At 44.2% G+C, this 19,789-nt stretch overlaps 1 protein-coding gene across 1 annotated transcript in view; it reads left to right on the forward strand.

Moving 5' to 3' along the window:
• LOC139052987 (rap guanine nucleotide exchange factor 4-like) overlaps positions 1-19,789 on the forward strand; it is a gene marked incomplete at its 3' end in the record, with an annotated part of 571,300 nt that overhangs the window by 137,041 nt on the left and 414,470 nt on the right. Inside the window, exon 3 of the mRNA XM_070530122.1 lies at positions 3,878-3,919. The remainder of the gene's footprint in view (positions 1-3,877; positions 3,920-19,789) is intronic.

Here is a 19,789-nt window from a genome sequence, read left to right on the forward strand (position 1 = left end):
TTTCTTCCCTTCTCTCTCTCATTACTGACAAAACATTATGTGGCTCATGAAGCGCAAAATCTGGCGACGCCCCTGGAGATGGTACAAAAAGTCACGTAGTCACTTCCGATCAATGGAAGGCCGCGCCACGTTGGCGCTGGGTTCCTTGAATCACCACCGGATGGCACTCACCTCCGCGCATCCTCGCATCCTAGGGTGCCTCGATGTCCTCCTCGCTTGCGGTGGGCGAGGAGGACATCGAGGCACCCTACGCATTTGTAACTCATCCGCGGCAGCGGCGCCGTTCGTGCGTGGGACGCAAAAGACATAACCACAATGCTCGCCTTCGCGCATAGCGTTCGCTGCAAGCTTTTCCCTGTAGGTTACGGTTGCATAAGCTTTAGTTGCCCGGAAGCGGCAAGTGTACTGCATGTCCGGTCTGTATATTGCGCATCGTGGCGCTGCCAGTCGGTGCGGCGATTTCGGTGTCGTGTGCTCTGATCGACGAACCTTCGACTTGCGCTACGACTTCTCAGTGAGTAGCTGCGCCTGGCTCCCTTGGACGTCCAGGGAAGTACGCGAACGAGGCCGAGGCGTCATCGGAGAGACGTGGCAATGCATTCATCCACGTAGAAATACCTAAGTACCTTTGAGTTCTTTCTTCCTTTTGCCGATGACAATTGTCGGCATTTCACAGCGAAGCTATTGATGGATAGGGATCCGTGCGTTGTTCTGCATAGACGAAAAATGTGGGCCGATCCTGGTGATGGGACTCAGGGTAGTGGGCTCCGGGACCTATACACCTGGGATACAAAAGGGGTCCCAGGCAGCATTGTGGCATTGGCAATGGCTAAGAACAGATTTTATTCGATTGGTCAGAACACAAGGAACAGGAAGAAAAGTTTAAAATTTGACAAGAAAAGGAAGGTAATGAAAATATTTTTAGACACATTGAAGTCCATACAACGAGGTTGAAGCGCCAACAGTAGGTCACTAACGGTGAGCAACGTGGTGATGCGGAGATCACGCCACTGACGGTCAACCGGTTGAAGAGATTGAGGTACGACCGTGAGCAGATCCGCCGCATCACGAGGTCCTAGGTTGGGTCTCAAGAGCCGAAGGCTCCGACAATAAGAGCGTGCACCATCACGCGCTAACATCGCCGTGCCAGATGAAGACGAGCTGGCTCGTATGTGGTGATCTTGGCGTGGCGTGTGTCAGTGAAGGCCTACGGGTGGTTATCGAAAGGACCGCAGACATCCAAGAAGACTCCGCTCCTTGCCGCGGGCCAGGAAGATGTCCGGGCGAAGGTTGTTATAATGTTAGCCCAAAAGGCCGACCCGCGCCGGCCATCTCTGCGTTTGCAACCCCCCCCCCCCCCACCTTTCTTTGTCGGCGTTCCAAGCGATTGCGTATCTAGTTTCCTTTCCTTCCGCTCTCCCGCCGTGACGCTGCCGTCGAGACGTCATGCGTGTCTAGCTTTTCTCGGCTTCTCGAGGTGGCGGCCCCGTCACCATCGCGAGGGTAAAAAAAAAAGAAAAAAAAGAAAAGCACATATACAAGTTGCCGTTCCCCATATCGAATTTCACTTCTCTTCTGTCGTCGTAACAGCGAGGCCGCATATAGTCCGGAGTCCCGAGCAACAACGCGCCTACGAACAGTGATTCCCGCCTCTGTGTATTGATGGGACATCCTACACGTGGGGTATTCGAGCGGCAATACAAAACTTAGCTATAGCTTTCAATGCATCGCCTACGGGGGAAACTGCTGATATCTGTCATGGATGCTTTCAACCGTCAGTCAACATATCGCTTGAATATTGTTGCTTCTTGCATTGATTAATAAGTAGGGTCGAGAAAGGATTAAGACATTTGTGGATGTTCTTTTAGACCAGACCAGTAGCTGGCGACATTAGTAGATGACACTGTTCAGTTGTCATATATAGTTTTCCTCTCAGACTTTACATTACATTCAACATGATTTACCTAAAATTTTCCGCTTCAGGTAATCCTATCTGACAAAAAATGAAATAACGTCAGTTTGGCACCGAACCACACTAGATACTTTTAAACAAGATATTGACCGCACAAAAACGTGAAGATAATCATATGTGCTTACTCCTTTGCTTTTTCAATGGACGTTATCTGAGGATAGTTCAGCCAAAACTTCTACCAAAAATACGCTTCTTTCCACTCCAGCTAGTTTCAAATGAAAACGGTTGCTTTTAGAAGATTTCCAGGTTATGTTTCTACGCATTACATAATCAAAAGGTACCTGTTTCCAATTTAGAAAAGTGTGTTCAGTCAATTTAGCCTAGGGCGAAAGCGCATAATGGATTCAGTGAATTCGCAGTGGAGCTACAAGACGACTGCGGCGCTGCTCACTTTAAAAATGGGGAACGGAAGGTCTCGACGAGTTACGTTATACGACAGTCCTCCAAAACTCACTGACAACTTCATTAAGACGACGAAGCTCATGAAAGCAGAGAGCAAATTAACTGCTTGGTCTTAATTGAAACGCAAGAACAGTCAAGTAAAGGATGGAAAATAAAGAACTTAGGGAAGGTGGGAACCCAACTTCACATCTTTTCCATTAAGCGTGCCATGCTCAAGCGATTGTGCAAACGCGGTGGCCATTTTTCTAATTTTCCTTGGGTTCATTAACACGCGAGTAAGTAAATGGAAGAATTGCCGTGATGTTAGTTCAATTAGTGGAGCATGGCACGAGTAATGCGAAAATGTGGTTTTAATTAAAATTTTCGCCAAGTTTTTTTTTTCGTATGCTTTCATCTCCCTTTGCATTATCATTTGCGTATTTCCATGAAAGGTACCAGTTCCCCCTTCGCTTTCTCCTTCGCTTTTTTTTTTGCTTCATTGTACGCTGCCTTCGTGTCTTTTCAAGTGAATTGAAGAGGAGTGTGTCACGTTAGTGATGAGCGTTCTTGGTGCACATTTTTGCTAAAATAATCTATATAACATTAGGAGCTAAATCGCCTTTCGAAGCGCCAGTGAGAGCTGTGCAATCTCCAACGCCGAGGTGCTGCAGTGGTTTACTTGACGGGGTAAATAGAGAGCCCAAGCTGTTTTCCAAATCCTATATATACCACGTGTTTGTTGTAAGGTTCGCACTAGACGCCCACGCTCGTCTTGTTCCTGCTAAGGGCATGGTTCGCTAAGCCTTCAACAATCCATCGTCTCTTCCCCCGCTTCTTGAAGAGAAAAACGTTGGCGTGGGACGCGGCCTTTTCATCTCAATCTTTTCCCACGGCCTTCAGTTTTCATTTGATGCTCTCGCTCTTGTTTATTACTGCATTTCAGTTCCTCGTATGAATTTGTGCAATTACTTTATCAACGTTTCCTAGTATCGACCACAGTTCGCGCGAAATTGCAGCCACCCATCACCTTGCGCTCTTTCGTGGTTATGACTCTTGCGTATACTTGAGCGTTACTGGGCCAAAAGTGTGCCGATCCGTCTGACCGTCGGGCCAGGGAGGTACCTGTCACACTTGTGGTGCTTCTTGTGTTAGAAATGTCCGGTAGTGTTGAGTTTGAGGAGATCAAAAGTATGTGCAATGAGCTATGTGTATACTGGTATAGTTCTGCTTTCTTTCTCCAGGAGGTTGGCGGGGGAGGGGGGGGGGGGCGGAGGGGCATGTCGTGGATAAACATGACCTCTTCTTGCAAATTTTTCAAACATTCTTCGCCACTCTGTTCAGTGGTGGCGCACTAGTGTACCGCTAAAAACAATGCGCTATATGGCAGAAAATGTTAATGACAGGCTAAGTTTAAGTTTCAAGGCCTAACACAGGCGCGTAAATATATTGCCTTTCAGTATAGTTGCACGCTCATGACGCAACAAGGTCTCATTAATTAAATGATAACTCTTCCTCTACTTTCAGGTGATGGATTAGTCCGGAGATTCTGGAACAGATTGGCTCTTGGTAAGTTTCTTGCTTTCAGCTTCTGAAATGCACGGCAGTATCACCAACGGACTCGCCATTTACGCGCACAAGCACACACACTCACACACAGAGCTACAATAATATGCCTGCTTCCATGAGGCCAAGCTCAGAAAGACGATGGAACAGCACTCGATGAGATACTGTTAACTATGTAGCTAATACACGGCACTTTTCAGTTTCTATTAAAACGGGATGTGAGTAAAATACGAATGCTGCTAGATAGAGTAGCTGTGTCGCTAGATTCTTGATTGGTGTTACCAGTGCAACGTAAACGGGGCGCAATGTGAAAAGAGGGGTATCAGCAACTTCAGTTTGTGTCCCTCTTATATTTCATTGGCAACGAGAATGAAGAAATGAACGAGACAAGTCGATGCAATTGCAAAAATTGAAAAAAAAAAAACTTTTTGGCCTTAGAAATCAAGGAGCAAGCTTTCAAAAAATTATACGAGCCGAGCCAGAACGTGGTGAAGAGGGCTCGTATTCACAGAACGTTCTTACGCTAGGACTGTTCGTAAAAGCCAGTTTCAGCGAATCATCATGTCGGACAAGTTATCAGCGAAGCCGGCCCCCGAAAGGCAAGCAAAGTTAACGAGCTCAAAGATTTGCGAATAGGTGCGGAAATGTTGGTTCTTTTTTCTTCTTCTTCTAAAAGAAAGAAATTACGTTGGCCGTGGTTGCTTGATTCCCAGTATCAGGGCCTCAAGGAAGCTGGATGGTCAAATCAGGCAAAGTCTGATTTATTTTGACGTGGCGGGGGGCAGGGAACCGTATCACCAGCAAGGGGATTTCATGGTAGAGATGTTTGACTCGCGACCTACGTAACGTCACTAAACGGGCGTATTGTGTTACACGCGATCTCAGCAATTGATGGGATTTACACGAACCCCACTTTGACTTAATTAACGGCAAATGGAGGCTTCGCATTAGGATTTCAAGGGTTTGGCAAAATGAACGTGTTGATCTTCGCCATCTTTAATTAACTGCGTATAACAAGTTCACGAGCTCACAGAGTGTAAATTTAGACGTCGCTGACTCACCCGTGTATGCCAAGACAGACGTAGAACTTTTGCTTTTTTTGTTTCTGCGCATAAAGGTTGTTCAAGCTGCATGCACAAGGCGCCGTTCCCGAGACAGAACGTTGGGCGTAATTAGTCGTTGCAGCACTCTTATCCTGGAACAGAAAGCGCCACCTACGCTTCGCGAACTCTGTGGCTTTTGCAGACTCCCTAAGACGCCTAGGGGAACTTATTACCACAAAGCTTTCTTAATTCAGTAACTAATGTGGCTCCACACAAAAAAACAAAGAAGAAAAGACAAGCCTCATTCACGGTCTAGGCAGTTAGCATTCCCTAACCTGACCTAGTCTTTCGTAAAGTACGATTACCGACAGTAATGTATTTCTCTTGTGCCCGGAAGTCTGCATTCAGCTACGTTTTAGCTGGTAAGATACAGAACGTTGCTTATGGATGATTCGAGAGCATGGAAAGATGAACTGAACTGGCGGGAACGTGCATGGTACAACGCTGTGGTTGCTACAACTTATTATTATTATTATTATTATTATTATTATTATTATTATTATTATTATTATTATTATTATTATTATTATTATTATTATTATTATTATTATTATTATTATTATTATTATTATTATTAAAATGGAAAACACCTTTATAGTTCTGCTTTCATGTACTTCTTTAAACATTATTTAAAAAAGCTTTGCTTTAGAAGCGCCAAATAACCATGTTGCGTGGTTCACTGGCTACCTGCATCGGGTTATATCTCCATAGTTCACTGCTGTGGTGTTTTTTGTGCGACAGTCATTAAGCTTGCCTCATAGAGCGATGTTTGATTTTATTCGTGGAAGAGCTGGCGGTGCATTACGGTGAACGTATCGCGACCAGCGTGTCAAGTTGAAGAATTTCTGTTGAACACATTGTATTGTTTACATTTTTATCGCGGAAACGAGTTGATTTCAACTTACACTATTTTTGTTTGATTGCCCGGCAGCTGGTTGCTGCCCGAACAGTTGATTTCGGCATTTATTTCACTAATGTCAGTCAGTGAATCAGTTAGTCTATCAATGAAGTCAAATAACAATTTAGCTAGTTCATGCAGCTACACTTTTGTCAGAAGCAGCTTCTCAAACGGACCTGCTTACAAATAGCTTGTTGCGTGTGATGGCGTACAGTTTGCGTCAAGAGTTTATAGACCGCAGGATCTTAGTAGATGTTGCATATTTACTGATCTTGGGTGAGTAACCTGGTATTATAATTTCCAGCTTGTAATATAGCATATGCGAACAACTGTGTATTGTGTTGGGCGCTTTTACTGGCTATGGTCATAGACTACTCGTAAATTGAACGTTCGCTCATATACCACGGTTGATAAAACTTTTGGCGCCAGCTGTACATTGGGAACACGAGCAACTGTAGTCACTGCTACTTGCATTATATGTTTCATTGGAGGAAACGATGCGTGTAGTGTGTGCTGCAGTTGACAGACTCGTATTCTACACTGGCAGGCTGGCCGTGAATTATTGCCTGATGGTCAGTAATTCACAAATTGCAGCGTGAGCTAAACAAAAAAAAATGGAGACAATCGCATTATGAATGAAAGCGGAGGCATAAACACATTTATACTGAAGTACGCTTGCTTGAATGAAGGGTAATAAACATTGTATGCAGGAAAGGACCTTCATGTCTGCTTCAAGATAACTCTCTCTAAATGTTCGTTCGCTGGAATGACATCTTAAAAAGGTGCTTCTCCAAATGACGCGAGATATAATGTTGACTTCCGCACCTTATTGGAGCACTTCGCTTTGCGTATGATGGCTAAGATTATTATTTGCTGTATGACGTAATAGTGCTGCGGAAACCCACAAGGTGGAGAGAAGTAATTAATTAGGGGAAATGAGGCATCCACCATGGATGTTTCATGGTTAAATGTCATGGTTAAATATTTAAATGACGAAGTTGTTACAAAAAAAAAGCTATGCGGGTTCCTCGAAAGAAAAGCCTCGCAGTTGAAGAAAAATTTGTCCTGTTCCATGACTCTAGCCCAGGCCCATCGGCTTTCTGGGGCAGCCGCTTTACCATCTGAGCTAACCAGGCGGCTAGAAGATGGCAAGGCGAAGTCGAATTTGTCAACGACTCCTATCAAAGGCAAGAGTTTGACGTTCCACGAGGAATTTTTCTTTTTTTTTCTCTTAGCCTGTGATGACATCAAAAACAACCAGACATGGTACTAGACAGTGTCCATCGTTAGAACTTGATATGCTTCCTGATTATCCAACTGCGCAGATGACCGTCCTCTTTCACTTGCTCAAAGATTTCCAAACGCGCGCAGTGCAGTGGGCAATAAACCAAACTGACCTTTTGCGGACGTGGAATCCATCAAGACTCGTCAAGAAAATATTGAAGCAAACGTAGTTTCTATTGAGAAAATGGCTGCACACCCTCGAAGACAAAACTCAATTGCTGGATAGTGTTAAGAGCAAGGCGATGTACTCAGTGCTCTGTCTGACCACTCAGAACAACTCACTGAATGTTTGGGTCAATGAATTAGAGGACAGCTCACGGTGCCAAAACGTACTTTTCCGAAACTTGCCAGATTCGTACGTAACATGTGGACAGATTGTGAGGTACCCGTAATTGACACCCTTGCTGGCGTGCTCGAAAGCCCATTAGATAAGGTAGTGGAACGTGATCATCGCTTAGGGTTCTTTGAACTTAATAAAAGCGGTTTTATCATGGTTAAATATTTAAATGACGAAGTGAAAGAAACAGTATTTTTCAGGTATAGTAAGCTTAAACACGAAGGTATCATTTTCAGTGAGGATTTCTCACCCGCCATGCATATCATTGGGATGAAATGAATTGAATTCGATACATAGCTACATGGAGCGCAGATATTTCAGCTCCGTTACAAGAAGAACAGCGTTACAAGGTTAACAAAACAGAGTACGAGTACGGTGCTAATAATGACAATGTAGTAGAGCACGAGCAAAATGAGGTGTCACATAACCGCCATGCCAGTAATACGCCATGTGCAAATGAAGAGGAAACCGAGAGCGCTGGTGAGTGTGATATTCCTCCGCTTCATCTCTTCTTTTGTAATATGCAGAACATTAAGAACAAACGTTCACCTATTGATACCTGTAATGCTGACATAATAATGCTCACTGAAATATGGCTGCACCCACTAATAAATGACATTGAACTGTTCTTGGAAAACTATTTCTTTCCTTGTGACTGCGCCACGCATGAATGCGGTGGTGTTCTCGTTGGAATATCTGACACATTGTTGTCTCAGCAAGTTCAAGTTTGTAGTGAACGTGAGGCTGATTAGGCTCTGGTTGAGGCTAAAATAAAATAATTATCGGAGCTTGTTATCGCCCACCCACATTTTTTGATAGCTTTGTAAATGAGCTACATGATGTCACTAACATGGTTTTGCCGCGTTATCCCACACTACCTTTGTTTCTCCTCGGTAACTTTAATATCCCTAATCTCTCATGGGGCAGCGATCCACACGAAATTACTCATCCGTACACGCTTGCAAAATAGTTTCTTGGTATGTGTACTATCTTTTTTTCCTTTTCACAACTTGTTGGAGAACCCATCAGGCCAACACATTCTGCCGCCAATACCCTCAATCTAAAACTCACGACTCATCCCGATCTTGCTTCCAATATAGCTTTACTGCCGGGTTTGAGTGATCATTCCATTTTAACGTTTGAAAATAAATTATCGCGACCTAAAGGCAAAAACGAACGCAAAACTGTTCGTCATCTCAAACGTGCAAATATTAACGCGATCAACATAAAATTGTGTTGGTTTCCCGACACGTTTCTGATCGATGAATGACGCTAAAGCATTTCTTGATAATTACGTACCTATTCGCTCTATAATTTCGAACAAACTGGCGCCATGGCACAACAACCACATAAAACGCTTTTTCAAAAAAAGAAAGAAACATGTCTACAGATCAGCCAAACGTTGTCTTTGTGACTATTATTGGAATGCGCATAAACTTCTCTCTGATGAATTTGTATCTGCACTCCGTTGCGCAAAGCACTATTTGGAAAGCACTCTCCCATGTATGCTCGCAGCCGAAACTAAGGAGTTTTGACGTGTCATATATCCAAAACACGATAATCCTACAAGCTTTGTGGATAACGCGGGATGCATTACACCCTCTAAACAGGGCTCTTTTATCCTTAAGGATGTTTTTCTTTAGATTTTTTTTTATCAGTGGCAAGTGTTTCGCCACCGCCCATACAGCGTCATTATTCCATTTCAATGTGTCGGATTGTAGTAAACCCATGTGGCGTGGAACACCTAATTAATAAATTGAAACTTTCTTCTTTACCTGGTGGCGACGCGGTCAGCCCGAAGTTTTTTCAAAAGCATGAGCGAGTATAGTTCCATTATACTAATCAGATTTTTTCAACAGTCACCTGGCACGGGCTCTATCCCTGCGGTATGAAAAATAGAAAAGTTGATTCCGCTTCATTAAGCAAGTAGTAGGCACTTCCCACTTAACTATCGTCCCATTTTGCTCACTAGTAGCCCATGCGAACTTTTTGAGCATAACTTATCTTCTAATCTTGCTAACTTTCTCGAATTTGATTCCTTCATCACGCACGCGCAACGTGGCCTTCGTAAAACTCATTCAAGCAAAACACAGCTAATCTCGTTTATAAATCATCAACATGACATTCTTGATCGTCCTTCTCTTGCTGCTTCTATATTTCTAGCTTTTCCTAAACGTCTGATAAACTGCGTCATAATCTGCTAATGTATAAATTACAGAAGCTTAACCTTGATCCTCAATTACTTACTTGGCTCCTGCCCAGTCGTTCTCACTTCGTTCCTGCTAACAGTGCCGACTCTCTTGTCTAGCCTGGTTTTCTCATGCGTACCGCAAGGCTCTGCCCTTGGACCACTACTATTCCTAATTCTAATAATGATTTGCCTTTTTTGTATCACATCTACCTGCCATAGTTGCTTAGTAGATATGGTGTTGGGCTGCTAAGCACGAGGTCGTCGAATCAAATCCCGACCATGGTGGTCGCATTTCTATGGGGGCGAAATTCGAGAACACTCGTGTGCTTAATTAAAGTGTGCTTTAAAGGAAACCCAAGTGGTCCAAATTATTCCGTAGTTCCGCACTACCACGTACCCCAGAATCAGATCGTGATATTGGAACGTGAAACCCCATATTTATTTTTGTATCACATCTCATATTCATCTCTTTGCTGACGAGTGCGTAATATTTCCATAAGTGCCTAGTAATTAACCATGACCTATCCACTTTACAATCTGAACTTGGGGCTATCGGTGCATGGTGCCAAACATGGCGCGTGGAATTAAACAAAAGCAAATGCAAGTCCATGCGAGTATACAGATGTAATAGCATTCTACCGGCCTGTTACATCGATAACATCGCACTCGTTGGTGTTCCATGCTACAAATACCTCGTTGTTCAAGTCTCAACTGACCTTACCTGGAGCACACGCATTGCACATGTAATAAGCAATGCTGACACACCGTCAGGTTACCTCCGACGAAATTTTTCACGTGCGCCACAATCTCCAAAACTAATCATCTATAAAGCGCTTATCCTCCAATACGCAGCTTCAGTTAAGGATGCGATAGTTTAATTTATTCTGTAGGAACGGTGAAGAACAATTGCAGACGATCCATGGTCCCCAACTACATATATATATATATATATATATATATATATATATATATATATATATATATATATATATATATATATATATATATATATATATTTATATATATATATATATATATATATGTATATATATACATATATGTATATATATGTATATATATGTATATATATATATATGTATATGTATACATATATGTATACATATATATATATATATATACATATAAATATATATATATATATATATATATACATATAAATATATATATATATATATATATATATATATATATATATATATATATATATATACATATATATATATATATAACACACTAGCGCACTGATTTGCTCATAGTCGCAAGGTCGCTAGCTTTCCTTACGACGGCGAACACCTTGCGTCCCTGGCAAGGTAGTCGGAAAGGTGGTGTGCACTGACAGTGAAAGTACGCCCCTGTGAGATATCACTGCTTGAGGTTCGCCAAGCAAAACGTGCGAAAATGCGTTCTGCCATTCTTCAGCGCCAGTGTTGCTCGAGAATTCATGAGAGCACTGCCCCTTCTGTGGGAGTCTTTATTGATTGGCCACGCGAGAGCACGGAATGAAAGCCGAACCGTGTTTACCTCCTTCGCTTTCCCTTCGGACCACACCTCTCGCGCGGCTTCGGCAATTTGTCATCTGCCATTCCTTTCCCTATCGTCTGTTTGTCGACTGCCGCTACTTTTATATTGCGTCTCGCCCCGTCTTTACGCTCTGCTGCGTAAGCTCTTCCCCGTGGATAACCTGTGGATTTCGTTTCGTTTTTTTTTTTTCATCTCCGTTCTATTTGTTCTTCTTGTTGTTGTTTGTTCACTTGTTTGTTTTATTTTTCATTCAACCTTTATTTTTATTTTTTTATTTTTTGTTTACATCACTGGCTCTTTCATTCAACCTTCCTATTTCTCCTTCATGGCCACAGGCCTTCCCTCGGATGTGTCGAGTCACCTGGCACTGATGAGTTTCCATTCATAGGTAGAAAGATTGGTCGTCACGGAAAAAAAAAATGGCTGTGGCTTAGGTAAGGTTAAGCCCAGGATGCGAAGCATACTAGCCTTTATTTTAGTTGTTGAACCACTGTTTAGCCTGGTGAACTGCTGTTGCTTGGCTATATTTGGTTCGGCTAGACGAAGAAACAACTCATGCATTACTTCTTCGCCTTCAAGAGTGGAACGCGACAGCGTTCCCGTCGACCCGCCAAGGGGTGTAAGACAATGGGCTACAGGGCAGCGACTACGCGCCCCGCATTGTACGCGGTGAGCGTCGAGCAAAGCAGCGTTCGGCGCGGCAACGAAATGTGCGCCTGAGCAAGAGACGCACGCCTTAGAAACAGCTCGTTTCTAAGGCAACACCGCATTCACTAGAGGCGCTTTTGTACCGCTTTGAAGCATCGTACTCGTGGCTCAGTGGTAGCGTCTCCGTCCCACACTCCGGAGACCCGGGTTCGATTCCCACCCAGCCCGTCTTGCAAGAGTTGAGCCAAAGCCACTTCTCCTCTGTCGTGACGTCACGGTGTCACGTGATTTCATGGCGACGCCGCCGCGCCTGAGGAGCTGGGTTGAGCTCTCGTAATATGCTTCGCATAAAAAAAAGAGTGCTGACGTCCCGTCGATCAATGGCCGTTGTCGCCTGGCTATTTACGTGGTTGATACTTTATCGTTGCCACGACAGTAAACGCCGATTGACGGTGGCACGATCAGCTTTAAATGCGTGTTTGTGCCATATGAGACTGTCGGGACTGCGCTATGGTACGTTCGTCACCGCCGTATATGGACAGTTTACCGTTTCGAATCTTCATTTTTTCTCTGCAGAACGTCTTAGTCCTTTATCACTTGCCCCGCTAAAAAAAATTGCCATGCTGACATGTTCTTTTGTTAGCCGTTTCCGTTTTTCCCATAGTTTATTCTCTTTGTTTTGAGCGCCGCTCTCAGTGGCTGCCAAATTCCACGCTTTCTGTAAGACATCTGGAACATCCGAAAGCTATCGTTTAAGAGCTTGGGGATGCATTCATATCGTATTGTGCAATACTAGCATGCACAGCACGCCGACACAGAATAGAAATGGGGAAAATGTTACAATCACATGAAACCAACGGATGGCATCGCCGATAGAGTTTCACTGTCGTTCTTCGTAGAGCTTGAATTCGTGTAGTTACAAAAAGAAATCGAGTCTATTCTCGGTTTCTTTTAGGCTGCTTCCTTGAACTGACTGATACGATGACTGTCCGGTCGAATCAGAGAGCAGTTCGTATAACGACTCGGCTATCTTTTAAGAAAATACGTCGCCTGTTGAATCTCTCCTTGTGACGCGAAATGAGTCACGAGCATAGGTAATACGCTCAGTGGCGCGGAAGCCATGCTTATTTGTCTGAATAGATTGCGCAGCCATTCCATTTCAGGCATGTAAGACCTGAGTACTATCATTCCTTGACACACTGCAGCCTGATTGGGATGCCGATTTTTTTTTGCTTTAATTGTGGCAGATGGTTCTCGGAGGCGAAGCCTCGGAGAACCCAATTGAGGACAAAATCGTTTCTTCAAAAACGCACACAACGCTTTTAATTCAACAAACGACAATTGCAACACATGCAGCATCCACTCAATGAAAAACTCACAACCAGAAACAAAATACAGTAAGAACTATATCGAACAGTAGCCACAGCACTCCAGTTAGGGGCAGACTATGAGTGTGACAGCAACAGTTCGACTTGGAGGTGCGGAGACAAGGTGGCGAACGAAGTGGTGTTGGTCTCACCACAACGTCGATGTAGATGACCGATGAGCCAACGACCAGAGCGTAGCAGCTCCAGCTGGAAGACTGGACGCAGGCGTCTTGGTGGCACGGGGAGGTGGATGCGGCGTCTCGGCCAGGCAGCTAGGGGCAAACTCGGGCCCATATCCTGACTGCTCGCACTCTGCCTGCGGGCGCAGAAGTTCGCCGGCCGTGCTGGGGAAGGGTAACGACGCCTGGACACAGGATGGCAGTGGGCCCCGGTCGGTTGAAGCCCTGGAGGCTCGGGTCGCTTGCGTCGCTTCCTCGAACTCCCCCCCTCTTCCGCCAGCGCGCCTCGTTCTTCTTTTTTTCCAGCCTATTTGTCTTTTCCTGATTGACCCCTGGGAACTTCGTGCACTTTCTCGATAGGGTCTTTTCCCTGCTGTTTTATCTTTTTTTTTTTTGCACCCGCCGTGGTTGCTCAGTGGCTATGGTGTTAGGCTGCTGAGCACGAGGTCGCGGGATCGAATCCCGGCCACGGCGGCCGCATTTTGATGGGGGCGAAATGCGAAAACACCTGTGTACTTACATTTAGGTGCACGTTAAAGAACCCCAGGTGGTCAAAATTTCCGGAGTGTCCCACTACGGCGTGCCTCATAATCAGAAAGTGGTTTTGGCACGTAAAACCCCATATATTAATTATCTTTTTTTGCGCCGCGCGTTCGCGTGCTTGACGCTCCTGGACGTTCTCGTCTTCCATTCAATACTGGATTCGCATCCGCGCAAGCAATCTCGTGTCTGTCCTCTTCTTTCTCTTCTTCCCCCACAGCACTGTCTCACGCACTTCACAAATCACACTGATATAGGTGATAAGAAGGCACAAAATCTGACACAGCTGCTGCAGCATCGTACAGCGAAAAGAAATTATTGACTAATTGTGCCTAATAGGACTTCTTGTTCGTTCATTTATACACAAAATCAGTGGTGTTCAGGGATGACAGGGTAGAGCGCAACAGCAGACCCTGTGTCTTCTTGTCACAATTGTTCTTTACTGCAAATTTATGGATCAGTGTCGAGGCATATGTTGTGTTCTGCGAACAACCATTCAGTCAGATCATTTGCTGGCCCTAAACACGAGGCTCCGATTTCAAATGCTGATGCGGCGGATGCAGATGCTGCATTTCCAATGCCTCCGGCAATGCGCTGCCGCCGCGCTGCCTTTGGGTCCAATGTGCCAGCGCAACTCAGAAGACTCGGCTGCTCCTGGGGCAATGTATGGGTATCCAGGCAGTTTTCCTCGTCCTGCCAGGGTATCTTCACAGAATGACTTCCATTCCTTAAGGCCTCATATCAAATTTGTTCAGCTGTATGTGGCAGATAAGCCTAGTTGAAAAGCTTTAGGCTATGAGGACGTAAGTGCGACTCGTAGGTTTTTGACTTCTGCACTTAGACCGACTGAAATGACACCACCCTACAACACCATGTGCTCACGGCCAAAGTCAACCCGCACCGCCACAGCGATTCTCTACTAGGGCAGTCTGCGCTTTTTGAAAGAGCATTAAGAAAGAACTAAATTAACTCGAAAAGTGAGTGGCTGTTACCTCTAATAGCTCTGAAAGAACGTTACTAACTTTTCTCTAGGAATGTTTGCTAACGGAGCAGATTGGCGCGTTCATGGCGTTTAAGTTAGGACAGGCGAGTACCTCATTTTGCCTGCAGTACTTTGCGCTGGTGGAGGCACTTTAACGAAGCGCTGATATGAGTCGCATTTTATTACATATTGTTGGATTGTTTGGATCAGCAGTTATTTGCTAGCACGTGACTTAGATAAATGCTGGCAGTAGGCTGTACCACAAGAACTCTGGTCCATGACGTTAGATCTGTAGTTATTAGATACATTGGTAGAGAACGGCGATCAAAAGAGAACAAGCTATGAAGGTCATTGGTAGTAATAAATTGCACAGTAAGTCGTTCATCCTATTGTGTGGCAGGTTTTTCTTTCTTTTTCACTGTTTGTTCGTTTCTGTAAGTTGTAAGCACACGGTGTTTCAAGTTCATCGCGTGACTATGACCGCACCGGCCCATTTTCCCAAATTTTCCGTAAACTGCAGGAATTTGTGTTCGTTCTACGTTTTTCAGAATGTTTCGTTCAATTTTTTTAAAGAAAGATTCTGTTCGCGAAAAAAGTATTAAAGATGTCGAAGGATGGGGCGTTGCACAAAACCTGCGGTGCCCTCTTGGCCTTCGATGTCGGGTGGTTATGCTTGCAGCAAGTTTATTCACACATGTTCCTGAAAGTGGCGAAATCGGCAACAGGAATGTCGCTGGAAATATTACGAAGAACGAACCTCGAATGCTACCCAAAATTGCGTTTAGCATGCTTCGAGATGACATTATTTGCGGCACCATGTGGCACTTAGCGATATAGGTGGCGCTCCTGTTACCACCATGCCTTACCCTTAAGCGGGTGAGGGTGAAAACGTTATTCATCACAGTCCCAGGTTCAGGACACGACAGGAATCACCAGGTAACCCCCAACGCTTGTTTGACGTGCTAGGACGCCGCAATATACGCGTCGCCTCCCGCCTTGGAAGCGTGGCATCGAGGCACCTTACACTCTGAATATGTTTACACCCTTAAGGGTGTTTGCTTGTGTGACGGGTAACACCCCTACCGTTAGGGCCTTACCAAAAACTGATGGAAGGCAACAACGGAGCTCTAACTAGACGTGCGATCGCAAAATACGTAGTTGAAAACTATGTAATCATTTTGACAGCCTCGGGCGCAAAGGAATATCCGACAAGAAAATTTCACGAGGATAGATGTGAAACTTCACTTTATGCACTCGCTTGTCGCAGCTCTAATAATTTTTTCCTTGCAAGAAAAAGTCGACAGGCAAGATGCCATCATTGGTTCCCACCAACAATATTATCTCACACTTTTAACGTGAGGGTGTTAGTCATGCGACAACCGAACACCCTTTTAAACAGCCATAAAGGTGTAAAAATGTTTAAAGTGTCGGACATCCCGCAAGAGAGCGCCACTACCTCAAAGCATTATGAAACATCGTTCCAGCGCCCAATTGAACACGGACGAGAAGAGAAAGACAACACAGACGCCGGACTTCAACTGAATTTTATTCATGGGAAACAGGGCTTTTATGTACACATAGGGAGGGAGGGGGGGGGGTGGCTGCTAGTGTGCAGGACCACCCAAAAATATTTCCTTGCACTAGATAACGTTCATCAGAAGTGTCAAACCAAAAGAAGAAAGGAATAAAAGTAAAAAGTGAAAAGAAGGTGAAAAAAACCTTTCCCTCTTTTATTCCCCTCCTTTTTCCATCACACAGTGCAATCTTTCTCATCTCCCGCCCTACCGAGCTGATTCGACACACCCTTTTGCCCTGAGATAATCAAGTTCTTTTTTCCCGAGTACAACAGAAGGAGCACTGACACAGTAATCGTTTTCATTGGAGATACAAAATGCTTCAAAAATTTCCCGGTTTTTCTGATTGCTATATTTGCGCAACACACGTGTTCGTTCGAAAAACGCCTTGCATGCTGGCTCGTGCGAGCACCGGCGAATGTGGTCGGCTCTCCTCAAACGCTCTCCTCGTTTTACAGGACGTCACTTTTGTTTGATTTCATATCGAATAGCATTGGCTACCTTGACAGGTTTTCTTATCGAATTGGTTAACAAGACCCTACCCGCTGTAGCGGATAGGGTTTCGACGGCGCCAGCGCTAGCGCAGTGAAAATATATAACAGGATGAATAGGGTAGAGCCGGCGTCAGCGATTGGCCAGCTTCCCCCTGCGCAGATTGTTGTATGGTCGAAAATTGCGGCGGCGCGCAACACAAGGGAAGGTTGAAAAATGCCGCAGGAACGCATCCTCAGCCAGTAAGAGTAGGCGGAGCGATGTGGTAAACGTACCGAAAGAGCTCTACAACCTTACACTGGCACAGAAAATGTCTATTATACGCAAATAAATTCATGCTCCCCGGCAAATCCCCGTAGCCAGCGCTCTAGTGATGGGCAGGCAAACGTTCTATATTCCTTTCGGAATGGGGAAGTCTCTGGATATCTTTAAAATTTTATACATAAATCCGAGAATCACTTACTAATGCGGCATCATTCTTTGACTCGGCCGTTACCTAGCTTTTGCTTTTGTCGTTCCCCAAATTTCATTTGGCCCCCCACCCGAAATTGCATGTTGGCCCACGGCCTAACTTAAACTGGACGTACCACAATATTTCAGTTGACCCGCCCCGAAATTTCAAGTTGACCCGCCCCGAAATTTCAAGTTGGCCCCCCCCCCCTAATTTATAAGTTCGCCCACCCTCAAATTTTAGTTCAGCCACTCCGAAATTTCAGTTCAGCAACGCACAAATTTCAAGTTGGCACACCCCCAATGGTAAGTTCGCTCACCCGTACTATAGGCTTCCTCATGCGTTTTCTCTGGAGCCCCATGTATCCGTATGGGTAAGCTGTCACGCTTTTCGCATTAAGGACACGATCTTGCTAACAAAATTTCCGGAGTACTCGCCGAAGAATGCTTACACATAAAAGAAGCCACAGTTTTGTTCGAAATATTAGTGCATGTTTATGCGTGCACGTTACTTCTAAGTGGTCATTTTCGAAGTTTGCTGACGTTGCCTGACAGAAAGCTGAATTGGGTACAGCCCGAAAACGTTTGACCAATAGCGGAGGGCAGATGGAAAAGAAGGTGAAGAAACGGTAATATATATTTTATAATGATGCATTATCGGTGTGTACACGTCATATCAGATAGGGAGTTTTGGTGGTTTTCATGATGTCGCATGACAGACAGGCAAAGTGGCGGTGGCGCCCGAATGTTTTGCACCAACAGTGAATGGCTGATTGCAGAAATGGAATAGAATTATAAATAGCTTTACGTTATAGCGACCCAGAACTCCTTCTTTTCAATATATATATGTATATATATATATATATATATATATATATATATATATATATATATATATATATATATATATATATATATATATATATAGCGAAAGCGCTAATTGAACGCTGTGTAGTTCCGCAATCACTTCTTTTTTGTACTCAATAGAAAAGTGTAGCAGATTACACAGAGTCAATGTGGACAAAGGACACGAAGCAAAGAAAGGAAGAAGGAAGGAAGGAAAAGAAGGAAGGAAGGAAGGAAGAAAGAAAGAAAGAAAGAAAGAAAGAAAGGAAGGAAGGAAGGAAGGAAGGAAGGAAAGGAAAGGAAGGAAGGAAGGAAGGAAGGAAGGAAGGAAGGAAGGAAGGAAGGAAGGAAGGAAGGAAGGAAGGAAAGGAAAGGAAAGGAAAGGAAAGGAAAGGAAGGAAGGAAGGAAAGGAAAACGCCTGTGCGGTCTTGCTAGCACAATTTCGTCTTAAGGACGATGTCCTAAAGAATTCCCGAAACTAATGCGATTTTGCTGCTCAGGATACGTTAACAAAGGGCCTCCTGTTTCTTCTTTTTAATCAAGTTTTTAGTTACGAAAAATAAGCGCACGTGTGCTATCACCGCGACAATACGAATAGCTAAGTTTTTTTCTTTCTTTTCTTTTTTTATTCCGCTTTTTCGAGGCCTTTCTAAGATGGCGCGAATTTTCTGTTATTCAAGGCGGGTGCTTATGGCACGAATGACGATCAATAATTAATCATTTGGCTCACTGGATGTGAAATTTGATATCTTTACTTACTCAGCGTCTGTCGTTCACACAAAAAAAAACTTAATTTTCTATCGTTATCTCGTGCTTTACCTCAACCCACAACGAATTTCGCAATGCATCTCCGCACTCACCCGCGCCATGCTGAAATGTGGTAAGTACCGTTATAATTACTTTCGAGACGAACCTTTCGTAGATTTCAGTAGAAGATACACACAAAAGACATCATTTGGCAGACACAGCAGACTCGATAACACTGATGAAGCAGACAGGCGGAAAAGGGAAAGATTAGAATTCGCGGGAACTTGCGTAGTACTGTTGATTTTAAAAGGTTACGTGCTTGACGTAGAGCCAGTACTTATTTATTTATTTAGTTATATATATGCTTCGAGTTCGCTAAATGTGCGGCTCCTGATGGAGGAGTGGGTGCACTAAGGCTTAATGTGCCACCAAAAATAAAAATAAAAATAAAAGAAATGAATAACTTAGTTTTTTTGGGTTAATGGAGGAGAAGAAACCGAGGAGCCTACACTACCGTTAAATGAGCCGAACCGTAGTTTTGGTGGAAGCGCACAGTCTAATTAAATCTCAGCTCCGCGGTTGCATACGCAAAAGAAATACTCTGTCGTATTCGGGCTATATCGAGGCTTGACGGTCCTGAATAAGAGCGCCTGGTAATATTTCTGAGAATACCATTTCGTGAATTTCACCCG

Source organism: Dermacentor albipictus, unplaced genomic scaffold, assembly GCF_038994185.2.
Source record: "Dermacentor albipictus isolate Rhodes 1998 colony unplaced genomic scaffold, USDA_Dalb.pri_finalv2 scaffold_50, whole genome shotgun sequence".
Taxonomy (NCBI): Eukaryota; Metazoa; Arthropoda; class Arachnida; order Ixodida; family Ixodidae; genus Dermacentor; species Dermacentor albipictus.